The sequence below is a fragment of the Manis pentadactyla genome, chromosome 16 (assembly GCF_030020395.1).
Source record: "Manis pentadactyla isolate mManPen7 chromosome 16, mManPen7.hap1, whole genome shotgun sequence".
Classification (NCBI taxonomy): Eukaryota; Metazoa; Chordata; class Mammalia; order Pholidota; family Manidae; genus Manis; species Manis pentadactyla.
In genome coordinates this window covers 21,241,336-21,257,257 of record NC_080034.1, presented here as the reverse complement: position 1 = coordinate 21,257,257, position 15,922 = coordinate 21,241,336, and positions in this window count along the sequence as shown.

Genomic DNA, 15,922 nt, shown 5'->3' with positions numbered 1-15,922 from the left:
TGTCTATTGGTTCACAGGGACTAGCACATAGCAGGCACTCGGCCCATGTCTGCTGAATGACTGAGTTCATGGATATGACCAATGTACGCCCCCGTCAGATATTTATGCTAATAACTACTAGTCATTATTGAGTTCTCCATCCACTTCTTCTTGGACTACTTAGTCCTCCCAACTACCTTACCCCCATAGCTCTACCATTATCCCCATTTTACGCATGGGGGAATGGGGCACAGAGAAGTCATGAAAGGTGTCCCAGGTGACCCAGTTAGTGAACAAGGAAGAATATGTAAGTTCTGGGCTCAGGAACCAGATCTGTCTGATTCCACTCCCCTGAGCCATGTTTTATGGAGAAGGTTGCATCATATATGTACTGATGCCCTTAAATATTGAAATCCTACAACCAGCCCCGAGCTCTGATTCCATGCCACCACGTGAGCATTCGGTTACAGTCTAGCTCTCAGGTGTGGACATAAAGGAAGAGTTAAATAGTCAGGATCCCCTGGGTCACAAACAAATCAATGAGCCCTGGATGATGACATATCAGTCTCCTCAGATTTGGAGGAGCACTCACCCGACATGGGGCGTTCCCTCAGCGTGCCGGCCAATCAGATTTCTGAAATCCGTGGTTCATGTGTAGTTTGTCAGGGAGACTGCCACCACCTGCAAGGACTTGTCTGAATGTCAGCCTGTTTTCTGCAGGTGGGACACCTGGTCTCACCATATGCTGAGTCAGCCTTTTTATTTTGGTGTATCACATCTGGTACACTAAAGGTATTCAACAAAGGAAATAATTGGTGAATGGATGGATAGATAGATAGATGGATGAATAAGTAAATTAATAAAATGACAACCATGAACAAGACTGACAGCAACACATTTGCTATGTTGACTATGTATGAGGCACCGAGACACGTTTCTAGGAACATTCACATCCTAAAATAATACCTGATAGTAGATTTTTTTTACTTTTTTTCAAGATTTTCTCTTTTTTTGACACATTAACTCATGTAATCCTTCTACAGTCTTGCGGATTATTGTACATTTATTGTGACACCCAGAAATATTAAGCAGCTATTCTAAAGTCACTGCTAATTAATGTACAGTCAGGACTAGAAACCAATCCCTGGATCACAGACCCAAATATGTAATCGGTACACACACGGCACTGTGAGGATTGAATGGGCACCAATGCCAGAGGGAAGCCTTAGTGCTGACCTGGAGAAGCGAGATGCGCTTAGAAAGGAAGCTCTCCCTTGGCCCCCACAAATATCCCGAGTGCAAATGGACTCTCAAGAACAATGCTAAAGAAACTGACCTTATAACTAAAATCATAAGTTGTCATTAACTGCAATCATTGGTTGATCACTTAATGAAGACACTGAAAATTGGAACTTCTGAATCTAATTCCATCCAATTAAGTGAAGAAGCAAATACTGATGGAGTACCTGTAATGCTACACTAGATGCCATGAGGGCCACAGTGTATCCTCTGCCCTCCAGAAGCTGTCAATCTAGTTGAAAAAAAATAATAAAACGTGCATAAACAAAGCAGCATAAGGCAGGCTGTGGGAAGCACCACAGAAGAGGGATGAGTGATACATTCAGAGAAAGGAGTAATTGCCCAAACTGAGAAAATTGGGGGGCTTTTAGAGGCACTGACATTTAAGTGGGATACAGAAGGATGGGTGAGATTTCTACACATGGTGAGAGGAGGAAGCCTATTTTTAGAAAGGAATGGAAATACAAAAGTGCAATTATAAGCTACATACTGCAAAGCAAAGCAAAAAAAAATGCTGCCAAACTATGGCAGGGTCAGCTGGCCTTGGGAAAAGGCTGTAGAGCAAGGCTTCAAGGTATGGACATGAGAGCTTATTGGGTTGGCCTTGAGGCCCAATCCATCGCCCTTTGTTTTCTCGGAGATTGCTGTAGTCAAATATAGCAGCAAAACTGCCATGAGCATTATAGCTAAATGTGTCTCAGAAAGAAACAAAATATCTTTGCCTATGAAAAGCATTGACTTACACAACATTTCTAAAATGTAGGTTGATAGATGTGGAGAAAAAAGATGATGTATTAAAAAGAAAATGGTACAGTTGACGGGACCCAGCTTTGTGTAGCTCTTTAAACCCACGGGTAAGGCTACAGGTCCCCCCAGCTAAAGCTCTCCAGCTCTGCCCTCCCCAGTGTCCCCAGAGGTGTCCTCTGTCTGTCTGTCTCTGGGTGCAGACTTACTAACTCAGACCTGGATTCACCCTCGGGCCCCCTGCAGACTGTGTTTGGCTGGCTCATTTGGCACGGGCTCCACACTCACCTTAAGGCAGTGTCTTCCACCCCCTTCTCGGCTTCACACCTCGGGTCCCTCAGCCAGACCCCCCCTCCTGACCAAAGCCACAGGGAACAGCTGCACTTGACTCTTTCCTTTGTAATGCCCTGCAGAGACCAGCAGCCGTGCCTTGAGAAATAAATGCTTTCTCCATATATTTTCAATGTAGATTTTGATACACCAGATCAGATCCCCAAAATAAGCTGAGCAAAATGAGATCATTGTAGGGTAGAAGCACAGCCTGGGAAGATTCTGATCATTCTAGACTAATCTCCAACCTTCTAAAAGCAAACCAGCTTAAAAAGAAATCCAGCAAATAAACCTTAATCAGGTAAGACACTCTGATTGTTTTAAGTTAGAACAAATAGAACAGAAGGGAGAGTGGAGTTCAGGCCATGGTAACATGTTTCAAACCTAGAATTAAAAGCAGAGTCCCAAGTCCCAGGATCCTAAGTTTCAGACAGTCCAATGGAAATAGACAGATTCTCCATATTATCCTGTAAACCTTTGTACAAAACCATCACTCTTCATTCACTGATTCATCCAGCCCAAACTTAGTGGGTGTCTGAGGAACAATGAACACCTCTGAGTGGCTCTGAGATGCACTGGGAGATTGAGAATAGATCAAAATAGACACGTGAGATGGGCCAACATGTGAAGGGCATTTTTGGCCATGCTACAGAAATCATTATTTTATTCTATGGGTTTTGGAAAGCTGTCGGTGCTTTCAGGCCATCAAATGACAACAGACGCAAAGGATAACAGGAAGTATGTGAAGGGGGGAGGGAAAATGGAAAGAGAAGTGAGGAGGCCTTGCGAATGGGTCAGGGAAAAGGGACAAATAGGAAAACTAGGAGATCACAGGACTAATAGGAAAATAATGATTGCCTGAGCCCCAGCAGCAGCCAGAGGCATGAAGGAGAATCAGTCCAGAAGGAATTTCTCACAGAGAGTCAAGAGAATTTGACCAATGACATACGGAACAGAAAGAGATGTTCAGTATGAGGCTGGGTGAGGCTGAGGTTTCTAGTTTGGGCAGCTGGACAAATAGCGGTGGCACGACCGAAATGCATGGTGGACGTTACTTGAAGCCCAGCTCAGATCCCCTTTAGCGGGCTGTTGCTCCCACCCTGCAGCTGCTCTGAGTGTGGGTTCCCTTTAGCTGCACGCTTCTCCCAAGAGTTATCTACAGCCCTGGGAGTCACCTGCCCAGAATGCCTGGAAGGTTGCCTCCTCCCCTCAGGGCAGCCCAAAGCCATGGGCTGACTGATGTGGAGTCAAAGGTCAGCACCCTGGCCTCAAAAAAGGGCTCACTGATACTGTGGTACTCAAGAGCTCCCCAAACCGGCAGGCTGAGGTAGGCTACTGTTCAGCCACATCTTTGCTTGGCTTCCTCCCCAGCCCTGTTCCTTCACAAATTATCTCCTGAGGTCACTCGTCAATCAACAGCTTGTCCAAGGTTGCCTGTCAAGGGCTCTGCTCCTTGGGAAATTGCCCTAAGACAGACAGCAAGATAACTGGGAAGGAAGGATGGGTTAGAGGCATGGTAATGATTTCAGTTTGAGATGCTTCCAAAGAATAAAAGGAACCTGGAGTCAAGCACCAGACAAGCCATACACTGAAGGCACAAATCTATGCCTTCCTAGTCTTACGGTCTTAGACAAGTTTGCATGTGCCGAGGTGTCACCCGCCTCGATAGCAGGATGCCAAGCCCTGTCACCCGCACCTTGAGCAGCTCTGTCAGTTTACTTCAGGGCCATGTTCAGATGTGTCATATGGGTGCTTAGAAGTGAAACATTGGGGGAATCACTCTTGAACCTCTCTGCAGCCCCAGGTCCCCATCTGTGAAGTGGGGAATCTTACATTCCAACTCCAGGGGAGAGTCAGAGGGTGAGATGGGCTGACCTAGCATAGCAGAGCCGAGAGTAAGGCCCAGTGAATGTCGTTATCATGAGTGTGACCTCCCTGGGCTGACGTCCCAGAGGCACTGCTGCTCAGGGAACCGACGCGGGCCCTTGGCTCTTTTCCAAGTGCTCGTGTCCATCTTCCCCTCTTGTTAAAGGGAAGCACGGGAGAGTCTGCCGAGTGTGACTGAGCTCTGACTACTCTCTCTGGTGCCTTCATGTATTTTTTTACATGAAGTTGAAGGTGGAAGCACTAAGGAGAGGTGCAGGAGGAAGGGTGAACCTAGAATCTCACCCTGACATTGTCCTGCCCTTTCAGTGTTCTTGGAAGTGAGCAGTGCCCTTCATCTCAGAACTTTGATGGTGCTGGGCTTGCCCTATTTATAGACAGCAACTGCCATTGAACTTCAAAGGGGACACACAGCCAAGCCAGAGACAAGCCAAGCAGAGGGAACACTGTGAAATGCTAAGCTCTCCAATGCAGAATGGAAAGGACAGTACACACAGCTTCTGGGATCTGGCCCTGAATCATGCCAAGATGCCCAGCTGCCCTCCCCCAGTGCAGTAGATGGTAGACGGCCAGAGTCCTTCATATCAGTCCCAGAGGGTGACGTTCAGCAACACAAGTGGGCTTTATTTGACTTTCTGCCATCTGACGAACTTTCTTATTTACCAGATTATTCCATGACCTTTACAGACCATGACTTCCAGAAAATGAATAGCTAATTCTTAAGTTCTTTAAAAAAAAAGAAGAAAATGAAAAAGCCAGTGTGGTGGACTGAATAATGACCCTCCCAAAGATGTCCACATCCTAATCCCAGGACCTATGAGTATGTTACCTTTCATGGTAAAAGGGACTTTGCAGGTGATTAAATTAAGAATCCTGAGATGGGGAGATCATTCTGGATGATCCAAGCAGGCCAGATGCCACCTTAGAAGTGGTCCTTAGAAGAGGGAGGTGGGAGGATAAGGAGTAGCAGACGTGGTCATACAAGCCAAGGGTCGATGTGATATGAGAAAGTGCCCGTGAGCCAAGGAAGAAAGGAGGCCTTTAAAAGCTTAAAAAATGCAAGGAAACAAATTCTCCCCTCAGGGCCTCCTGAAGGAACCAGCCCTAAGGGCACCTTGACTTTAGCCCGGAGAAACTGATTTTGGATTTCTGACCTGCCAGAACGGTAAGATAATAAATCCTTGTTGTTTTAAGCCACTGCGTTTGTGGAACCGTGTTACAGCAGCCGTAGGAAACTAACACAGCCAGGAAAGATTGCCATTTGGTGCCCTCAAAGGGTGTATGTTCTTCCTGAAAGAAAACGGTACAATTACCCATGAAACATAGAGGGTTACTTAGCTCCTGAGTTACCCCTTCGATACATCACCTTCTCCTCTTGCCTCTTCCAAAGGACCAAAAGTGTTTGAGGAACAGGTTCTCAGCTAAAGTTTAAATGAAATGTACAAAAGAAAAAAAAAAGGCTGGAAAATTATTTTTTTTTAGTTTAGGAGCAGGGGAGGTATGAATTTTTACGTACATGCGTAGATTAAAAAAGACTGAAAGGATGTACATGTCAAAAGGTAAGAGTTAATCTTTGAGCAATAAGATCATGGGTGGTTTTTGTTTCTTCATTTTGCTTACCTTGATATTCTCATTCTAAAACAAGCACATATTATTGTGTCATAAATGTTTTTAGCTGATATCATGTATGATAATACTCCTGTCCTTCTTGTGACTTGAAAAGGTTTTATTTTGTAGAAACTGCCAAGGTCGTTTCCCAAGTTTAAGACCATTACACAGAATATTCGTGATCTGATTGGCCCCACTGGGGGGCAATATTGAGCCCTTGAAGATGAACACGGAACCAGGGTGCTGAAAGCAAATACTAATAGACAAGTCACCCAAAACTTAAAATTTCAGGTACCTCAGAGCCCAATATGGCCCAAAATATCTTCCCACCAATCCACTTCACAGTGACATTAGCTCAACTTCTTTCATTTGAAGGCTTAAAAGGTACATTTTGTGCAACTCAATAATTTACATAGACAATCATGAAAAAAAAAATTCTCTGGTCACTTAAGTTTGGAAAATGCTAAGAGCCATACCCTCCCTTAAAAATTTACAAAGTATGTTGGTTTATTAAAGCCTCTGGGAAGCACTGCAGAAAGGAATCCTATTTAAGGTGTTTCCAAAATACTTAGCTCATCATGGAGCCATCATTTTGCTTGCAACTGGTTTTCCTGAATGCCATTTGGGAAATTCTAATGAAATACTGTGATTTTTAATAAGAAACATGTATTTGGTCTTCCTCCCACTTCTGGCACAGAAATCCTGAAACCCTTGGAATTTCCTGTGATAAGGGCAATAAAGGTGACTGTTGATATTCATAACAAACGTCTTTCAATTACACATGAGTTTATATTGAGATAACTTTTGGAAAGCACCTAAGGATGGGGGCTGGTTGCCAAGGGAATAAACCCTGTGATTAGAGGGTTGGAACTTCTAGCCTCTGTCCCCTCACATCCAGGGAGGGGAGTGGGACTCTAGATTGAGTTCAATCACAATGGCCAGTGATTTAATCAGTCAGGCCTATGTAATGAAGTTCCGTAAAAACCCAAAGGACAGGATTCAGAGAGAGCTTATCGATGCTGGAGATGTGGGGAAAGTGGCATGCCTGGAGAGGGCATGGAATTTCTGTGACCCTTCTGTCTGGCCAATGGGTTTCAGCCCCAGGCAAGCTCACTATGGATTCAATGAATCCGAAAAAATAATGATGGAACATTTAGGGTGAAAGGGTTTATACCTGGCTTTGTTCCCACGGTGGCAGGTCAAGCACTAGAATCCTGTCCACTCAGAGCAAGTCTGCAGGCAGCAAGCCGGTCTCTGCCTCCAGGCATCTCTACCCCCGCAGCCATCTGTGTCCATCCTTAGCACTGCCACCACCCCAGCTTCTGCTCGCCTGCAGCCGTGCAGCCCAGAGCCCTGGGCGGAGTTCTTTATATAGAGTCAATAACAAAGTATTGCCCACACATGTGCAGAGAGAAGCCGACCAGTTGGTCAGAAGCACAGGTAACAAAGCACCTGGGCTTGTGATTGGCATCTGAAATGGGTGGAGTCTCGTGGGACTGAGCCTTTAACTTTGTGGGAATCTCACACTGTCTCCAGGTGGGAAAGCCAGCCGGTGTGGCAGAATTGCTTGAATTGGGGAAAACCCACACATCAGGTGTCAAAAGTGAAGTAGTGTCATCGTGAAGTGTTGAGAGTAGAGGAAACATTCCAGGGAGTGTTTTTCATGGCCTCCAGTTTAAAGAGAGGAATGCAAAAAGCCCCAGTAAATTACCAGAGAGAAGAAACATATTCCACAAACTCTAGATGGTATTTCAGAAACTGATTTTTCTCTTATTTGTTAGATTTCAATCCCTTCCAGAAGAACCTGGCCTATGCTGTTTACCCCTCGACTGCTAATGTGCTGTTTATCCACCAAAGAACTTAGGTGATGGGTTTGGAGCAGGGAGAACCAATCTTAAAAGTGCTGGCACGTAGGACCAATGAAAGAGCTCGGAGACATTCTAGGAAGTAAAATGTCAGTGGCCCCGCTGTTTCTTATACATTGGACTCTTCTCATGGAGTTCTGAGCTGGGGGAGTTACATGCTTCTACAAAGAGGTGATTAAAGGTGTGCTGGCTCCGGAACATCTCTTGAGATGGTCCTTCTCAGTCACCACAGGGGAAACTGAAACAGCTTAGCAAAGTCATCATCACCAGGCAGCCCATTAGCAGGATCCATTCCCCAAGGATATGGGGCATCAGAATGAAGGGGGTTGGGTCTAGAAGAGGAACAGCATGTAGCTGGGTAGATCCACACCCGTGTGGGGTGGGAGGAAAAGGAGCCTGGAGTTGAGGGGTTGGGGGCATTGCAAAACACAGTGGAATCAAGGGTCTTGAGAAGCAATGTCCCTTTCTCCATGTCTTAGTTGATCTCATGGGCTGGGAGGACTTCATCTTGCAGATTAGACATTTCAATCAATATTTGATATCAACATTATCAACATCAATCACTTAATCCAATCCTTTCATTTTAATGATGAGGAAACTAAGTGCTAAAAGACAGAAATGACTTGCCCACAGTCACACAGCTGACTAGGGGCAGAGCAGGCCCAGCCCCCAGGCCCAAGGCTTTCCCACTGCACCTTAACTCTGCCTTAACCAGGCTGCCTTCCCAATCAGAGGCACCTGATGAATGAAATCTCTGAGGCATATAGGATGTGATCTGTCTTTGGCCCCTTTTACAAACCTGAGCCTCAGTTTACCCTCACGCTCTGTTCTCCCAGTTCCCCATCTCAGGGGCAATGGGAGTTAATTCTAACAATTCAGCTATCAGGATAAGGGGCAGACTATAATGAAACCCAGGGCCCCTCACCTTGTACCCAGCTAACCCCCGAATGATGGCATCCAGAAACGGTCAGCACCCTTTAAAAGAGGATAAGGCCCAGGACAAATCAGTCTCTTAGTTTTCCCTCATTACCCCAAGGTACCCCTATCAACATGCTGACCAGTGAAATATGGATAAAATGAGTTCCAAATACTGACTTAAATAACCCAAAGATGATTAAAATAGCACTTTTGGGGAATGGGTGGAAAACAAGAGGAGCCGCCATCTCCCCCAGCCAGTTTGCCTGGAGAGTGATGGGCTGAGCAGGGGAGCATGTGGACACAGAATATTTATATCTCCAGGATTTGTTGTTTGTGAGTTTCATTGTTTAGCTCTAGCTGCCTGCCGCCTCAAGCCCCTGTCCATCCCCTTGACACCAAATTAATGCACCCTTCCTCCAACAGGCGTGGGATCTAAGAAAGTCACCTGCTTTGAAGAAAGCGACTCACAAAGGGGGGACCCAGGGAGAGGAGCCACACAGAGCCCCCTGGGCAGTGATTTAAGGTCCCTGAACTAAAAATCAGGAGCTAGACCAGGTAGGCTTCCTGACCTCCCACCTCCAGGAAGCCGACTTCTCCCTTTTCCTGCATGTCCCTTGCCTCACACTTGCTTTAGAAAAGTCTGCCAGACAGAGATGTTCTTTCAGTCTTTCAAAGATATGCAGATGGGCGCCATTGGCTGGGCACACCTTCTGGTAAGTCATGCCCTTTTGCTGTATCCCGCCATCTGGGAGGCCCTCCTAGGGCTCTGGGCCTCCACGCTGTCTGCATAGACCCGGAGAGGCTACTGAAGAGAAGATGAAAGATCATACTTTGACTCACACTTCGGCGTGAACATGGGCATATCCCTCCATCTCTGTCTTCCAGATTCTTCCACTGCCAGAAAAAGAAGGTAATTAATATTTCTTTTGAAAAATCAGATGAGAGAATAATTATGAATACACTTTATAAACTATAAAGTGCCCTCAAACACAAAGGACTGCTATTATCTGAATATTTTACTAAGATGTATTCATGCATGGCATACATGATTAAAAAATGAGAGATGGATGGTGCTGGGAAGGAAAGTGTTAATACGTCCCAGAGTCAAATGATTATAAGAAAGGAAATGAGTCCAGTCATATAATTATGTGCTCGATTAATTCTAACAAGCTATTAAGTTTAAATAGATTCCATAATTGAAATTACAAAATAATTTCATAATTATTTTCATGTTTATGAGATACTATTTGTGAGAGATGTCATCATTTAAATTTAAATAGATTTCATAGATTTCAGATTGGATTGGAAACTAAAATGCAATGAAAACATTTCAAAGGAAAGGAAAAATAAGATTAAATGAGACAAATTTAAAGTGTGAGTTCTTATTATTTGAAAATTCACTTCCATGACATGTTGTAATGAGCACTGGAGCTGTCTGAGCGCCCTCCACCCCGCACAAAGCCAGAAGGCCCCCTTTCACCTCGGTGCCTCGTGACTCACCACCTCTCTTTGGAAACTTCTTAGCCCTTACACACACTTGACAGCCATCCACATGGCTTCTCAAGGGCAATGCGAGATTCCTGAAATGTGATCTCGGTTTGCTGTCCCGGGGACAGTTGTTCACAGTGGAAAAAATCTCCTTGTGGTATTCTGCCCGATTGGCAGCCTGTGCTGAGGAAGGAGGAAAATTTGCAAGGGATATGGTGGCATGTGGCCCTCTTGCCCCACCTGCTCCCTCTCCTCCCAAAGGAAGGCAGCTGCCTGTCCACAGAGCACGCCATCTCCTGCCCAAGAATTAAAAGATCTGACTGTACTCCCAGGTGCTCTGGAGTCAAAAGCTGCCTGGAGAAGCCACAGAGAAGACCCCAGCACAAGCAAGATATTCATTCCCGGCAAACAGCTGCTGCACAGAAACTTGAGTGTAACCAGAGTGAATCATGCTCAGTTGCTGAGCCCATTCAAATAGGAATTTCAAACAAAATTTAACAAGGCAATCAACTGAACCAGAAAAAAGAAAAAAGTGGAGAGGAGGAAAATAGACTTGTATTTTTCACTTCCACTCTTCTCCACTGAACCTTTTACAATAAATATATAATTTTTTAATGTTTTATAGAAACAGAATAAAGGAACCAAGCCAAAAATAAATGCATAATGTCCTACAACTATTAATTCAGAATAAAACAATGATGCCAAGACATCAAAATGTATCTTTGCTCAACTTAAGGCACTCCCGTTAGTCCCTTGCTCTCATTTCTCTATTCATTTCTTGAACTCAGTTGCCCTGATCCCATGCAATACTGAATGACCATGGTCTGAACGCAAGCCCAAAAGCTTCAGGAAAATATTGCCCCCACTTGCAGTTACATTAGGTGACTCAGCGTCCCCTCACACCTTCACAGCCAGGTTGATTGTTGGGGAAAACTCGGGGGTGACGCAGAAGGAAAACCCAGAGAGAGAACTGAGTCTAAAGACAGAGCTGCAGTAGAGTCCAGAGTAACCCTGATGGGACGGTCACAAGGGGGACTCAACAGAAAGTTGAAGTACCAGTTGGAGATTATGAGTACTGTGGCACTCCATGTAGGAGGGGATACGAGTGACTTAGCAAACAAGTCTTCCCAGAGGGAAACAACCATGCCGCAACCACACAAACATGTTTGAGTTATTTTGGTCTCACAAGTGCAACCTAATACTGGTTTTTATCATCAAGTTCCATGGCTTCATGTACTATCTATGTCTTGATGACTCGATTCTTCTGAGCTCCTGACCTGAATATCCAACTGCCAACCCAGCGTTTCCACTCAGCTATCTCTCAGACACCTGAAACTCAGTGAGGCCGAAGATTTGAGCCCTTGATCTTCTGCCTGAAATCTCTTCCTCCCCCAGTGTTTCTGTCTCCAGGAATAGGACAACCATTCACGCAGGTGCTCACACTAGAAACATAGTTTTTCATTCTTGACACAGTTTAGCATCCCATTTCTAAACAGTCACCAGGTCTTACACATTCAGCCTCTTAACTGTCTCAAATCCACCCCCTGTCTTCATCTCCACTCTCACACCCCTAATCCAGTCTACCACTGTCTTTCCCCCAAATTACTGCAAGGTCCCCAAGCTTGCTGCCCCATGCCCGTGCTTACTCTCTTGATCCATTTGTGCCAAGTCTCCAAGCAATCTTTTTCCACTAGAAAGCTGGTTGACACTTCTCCCCTTAAAAGTGTTCAATGACATCCCAATGAAGTCCAGAATTTGCAGTGGGACCTACCAGCCTCTCCCTAATTTTTCCTTCACTCAGCAAATGTTTACCGAGAAATATGGTGTGCCAGACACTGTTCAAGCTATGAAATACAACAGTGAGAAAACAAGACCCCTGCGCTCACAGATACTGCAGTCTAGCAGAAGAGGGGAAACAAGCCAGAAAAGTAGGTAAGATATGTAACAGGTTAGATTGTGTTACATGCCAACGAGGAAAATAAAGGGAGGAAGAGAGGGAATGTCAGGGTGGAGACTAAATCTGTGATAAGGAAGTCCTTGAATAAAAACATGAAAGTAAAAAGGAGCAAGTCTACAGAGAATGCAGGCAGGAGAGCTCCAGGCAGAGGAACAGCAAGCATAAAGGCCCTGAGAGAGGCATCTCCTTGCCTATTCAACATCTGGTGAGCAGGCCAGTGTGACCAGAGAGGCGCCATCAAGAAGATGAGCTCAGAGAGGTGGTGGCTGGTGAGTAAGAGGTGCTGCAGATTGTGTAGGACCTTGTGGGTCACCAGAAGTATAAGACCTTAATTCAGACTAAGATGGAAGGTGTGAAGGGTGGTGAGCAGAGGAGAGACTTGTGAGCACCCGCCAGGCACCATTGTAGACACTGGGGATTCTGCATTAAACATGACAGTTAAAGTCCATGTCCCCATGGAGGTTATATTCTATTGCAAGAAGATACTAGTAAATAAGTGAAAAAGCTGATTTCAGATAGTGAGAAATACTAATAATAAAAATAAAACAAGATGATGTAATGGGGATAACAAGGTTGCCTGGCACCTTTAGATGTTCAGAGAAAGCCATTCTGAAGCAATGATGTATCAGCCAAGACTGGCAGGTCCAGGAGATGGCCATGTGAATGTCTGGGGGCAGAGGACTCCACAGAAAGGAACAACAAACACAGAGGGCCTAAAGTGGGCCCCAGCAGGCGTGTCTAAGGAATGGAAGGAAGTCGACGTGGCTGCAGAATGGTATGTGGGTAGAAGTGACTGGGGTTGACATGAGAGAAGCTGACAGTGCTCAGACCATGTATGAAGGAAGCCACGGCAAGACTTTATGTTTTATTTTAAATAAAACAGAAACTTATTAGAGGGTGCTAAATCATAAAATAAAATAATCTGACTTATGTTTTGAAAAATCTTATGGCTAGATGGGTACAATTGATCAAAGAGAAGCAAGAGAGATCATGGTCCAGATCAGAAATACTTATGCTTGGCATAAGGTGGTAATGGACTGGCAGAGAAGGATATGGGATATATTTTGGGGGACTTGCTGAAAGGCTAGATATGCAAAGTGAAGAGAAAGAGCAATCCAAGATGACACCAATCCAGATTTGGGGCCTGAGCTACTGAATGTTGATTTCTGAGATGGAGAAGAGTGAGAGAAGAACACAGGGTGAAGGGGGCATTGAGTCACTCTTAGGCTGTGTTAAATCTGAGGCACTTGTTAGATTTCCAGATGATCAAGTGGGAAGTTGGATATTTGAAGCAAAAGGTTGGAGAGAAGTCAGTCTGGAATTATCTGTATATGGATATGAGGTAAAGCCATGGGACTGAATAAGGGCACCTCAGGAGAGACTGCAACTAGACAAGAATTGGGGGGCACCAGGGTATCTTAATATTGCAATACCAAGCAAAAGAGAAAGAGCAAAAAAAGTAACTGTCAAGATGCAGCAAGTGAGCCGGCAAATGCTGCTTGAAGATGCTGCAATGAGACTAGAAAAGCAATAGTTGAACTTGGCAATATACAAGTCATTGGTGACCCTGCAAGAATAATTTTAATGCAGAGAGGAAAAAGAGTCCAATTGTTAAGGAGAGAAAATAATATGAAGTGAAAACATGGACACAGGCAACAGGTATCTTTTTGAAAATTTTTTGTTAAGGCAAGTTTTCTTATTCTTAATGGTGATCTTGGAGCACGTGTGTATGAAACAATGGAAAAGGTCCAAGAGAGAAAGAAATTGATTTTCAATACGGGGTATAATCCTATTGCACTGTTCAGAGTTTGTTCCCTATTATTTAATTTCAGGTTCCCAAAGTTCCATTCCAGTTGATTTTCCTACCTCCCAAATCACACATTGTGCCTCCAGCTGTGGCCACCCATTAAAAAAGAGAATGTCCTTAGTCACCAGGGAATTAGATGATAAGAGTGTGGATGAATCAACTCAAATCCATTAGCTCAACTGAGAAAGAACTCCAAAAACAGGCCCTCAAGAGAGTGGTCGGCAATTAGCACCAAAGTAACATGCAGCTGGTTATGGTGACTGGCATACAGAAGAAGCCTGACCCTAGATTTGGGGAATGCTCTCAAATCACAGCAACTCCTAAGTGTAAACAACTCCTCAAAGACAAGAAGGGCCCCTAATTCGTCTCAATATTCACAGCACCTCGTATAATAATGGGCACATAGAAGCTCCTCAATAAAGTTTGTTGGATGGAGGAAGGAAGGAAAGAAGGAAGGGGCGGGTGCAAGGAGTTACGTAAGATGTAAGACTGCTGCCCTTATCATAGTCCTAATGACCTGTATGAGTTTCTGTATGTCTCCTTTCTTAAAAACTCTTTAGTAACAGGAACTAAAGACCTTGCTAAAATTCAAATGTATTAATAAATCACCACTTCTCAACACACACTCATACACACCCCTCACATAAAAACAATACAATTTACGTCTGGTGTGTGGCCCTCTCCCAGAGACAGGCATGGGCCCCCGACTTGATTGGCCAAGGTTTTTATTTGTAATCTGTGAGGGAAGCAAATGAAGTAGAGACAAATGTACAGGACCGTTTCCCTCACCTGTAGAAGACATGTATGATGCCATAAAGAGCAACATGATAAGAAGGACTAGAGAAGGGATGCTTGGCTGTTGACCTCACAGGGGGCACCTCCTCAACACTCTCTTGGGAATGGGAGTCAGGCCTGTGGGGGAGCTTCCCTGCCTGACCCTGACTAGGGGAACCAAAAGGAAAACACAGCCCATGGATTTTTGTCTCCAAGAAATAACCTGGAATCCTGCAGCTCTGAGCTGGATGAAGAAACTAAAGGGAAATCTATCTGAACTGTAACCGCTCCTGTTTCACTGCCTCCCCTTAGAAAGCCACTGGGTGTGCTTCTGGAAGCAATTTATGGCTCATACAGCTGCTCTGACAACAGGTTTTGTAGCTTCTTTGGTTTCAGTCATCAGCTCAGCCCCTTGCAGCCCTCCTTCCTATATCTGTGGGGCCTTAGGACGTGTGCTCCCGGCCACCCTCCATCAAAAGGGCAGCAGATGTTGTGGGGGGGGAGGGGGGAGATTACTGGTTCTCTCCCTCTCCACCCTTGCTATCCAAACAGCACAGACTGCCAACTTGGGCTTTCTGCAGGTACGCTCAGGGATAAGCTAGGAAGAAGGATTTGCACCACTCACTGTATATAATGCTCCTCACACTATATGTTGTGACAGACATCCGGGAGTAGAAGAGAGGACCAGCTAACTTCCTTGACTTAGAGTAAAGCAAAGACATTACTGATTCCTAAATATTCATCAACCAAGTTCTCTCTCTCTCATGATTCAAACCATCTATCATACATCCTACTGATAACATCACAACAGGCTATAACTGAACCTGTAATCTACCCTCATAATCCCCACCACTACCAAATGGACATCTTCCTAAACTTCTCCCTCCCTTCCAACCCTGCTACAGTAGCCAAATCTATGAAGTCCTCATATCCAGCCACACACACCCCCAGCCATGTCTCTCAAACCCACACACCTCTCATCTTCTCCATAGCCATTATCCTTACTCAGGTATCACCACCTTTTGCCTGACTTACCCTCACTGTCTCCCAACTAGCCTCACTCCCTCAAGCCTTATCTACTTGCAATGCCTTCTCACCTTCAGGCAGTGTATTCTTTCTCAAGCACAGATAAGCTCTTGGCTCCCCCAGCTCCAGCCCTCCAAGAGCTGCTCAGGGCCCTCAGATTAAAATCTAATTGCCCCAAAATGGCATGTTTGCAGTCCCCATTAGGACTTTGCCTTGCAATTCTTTCTGTCTGGAACTCTTATG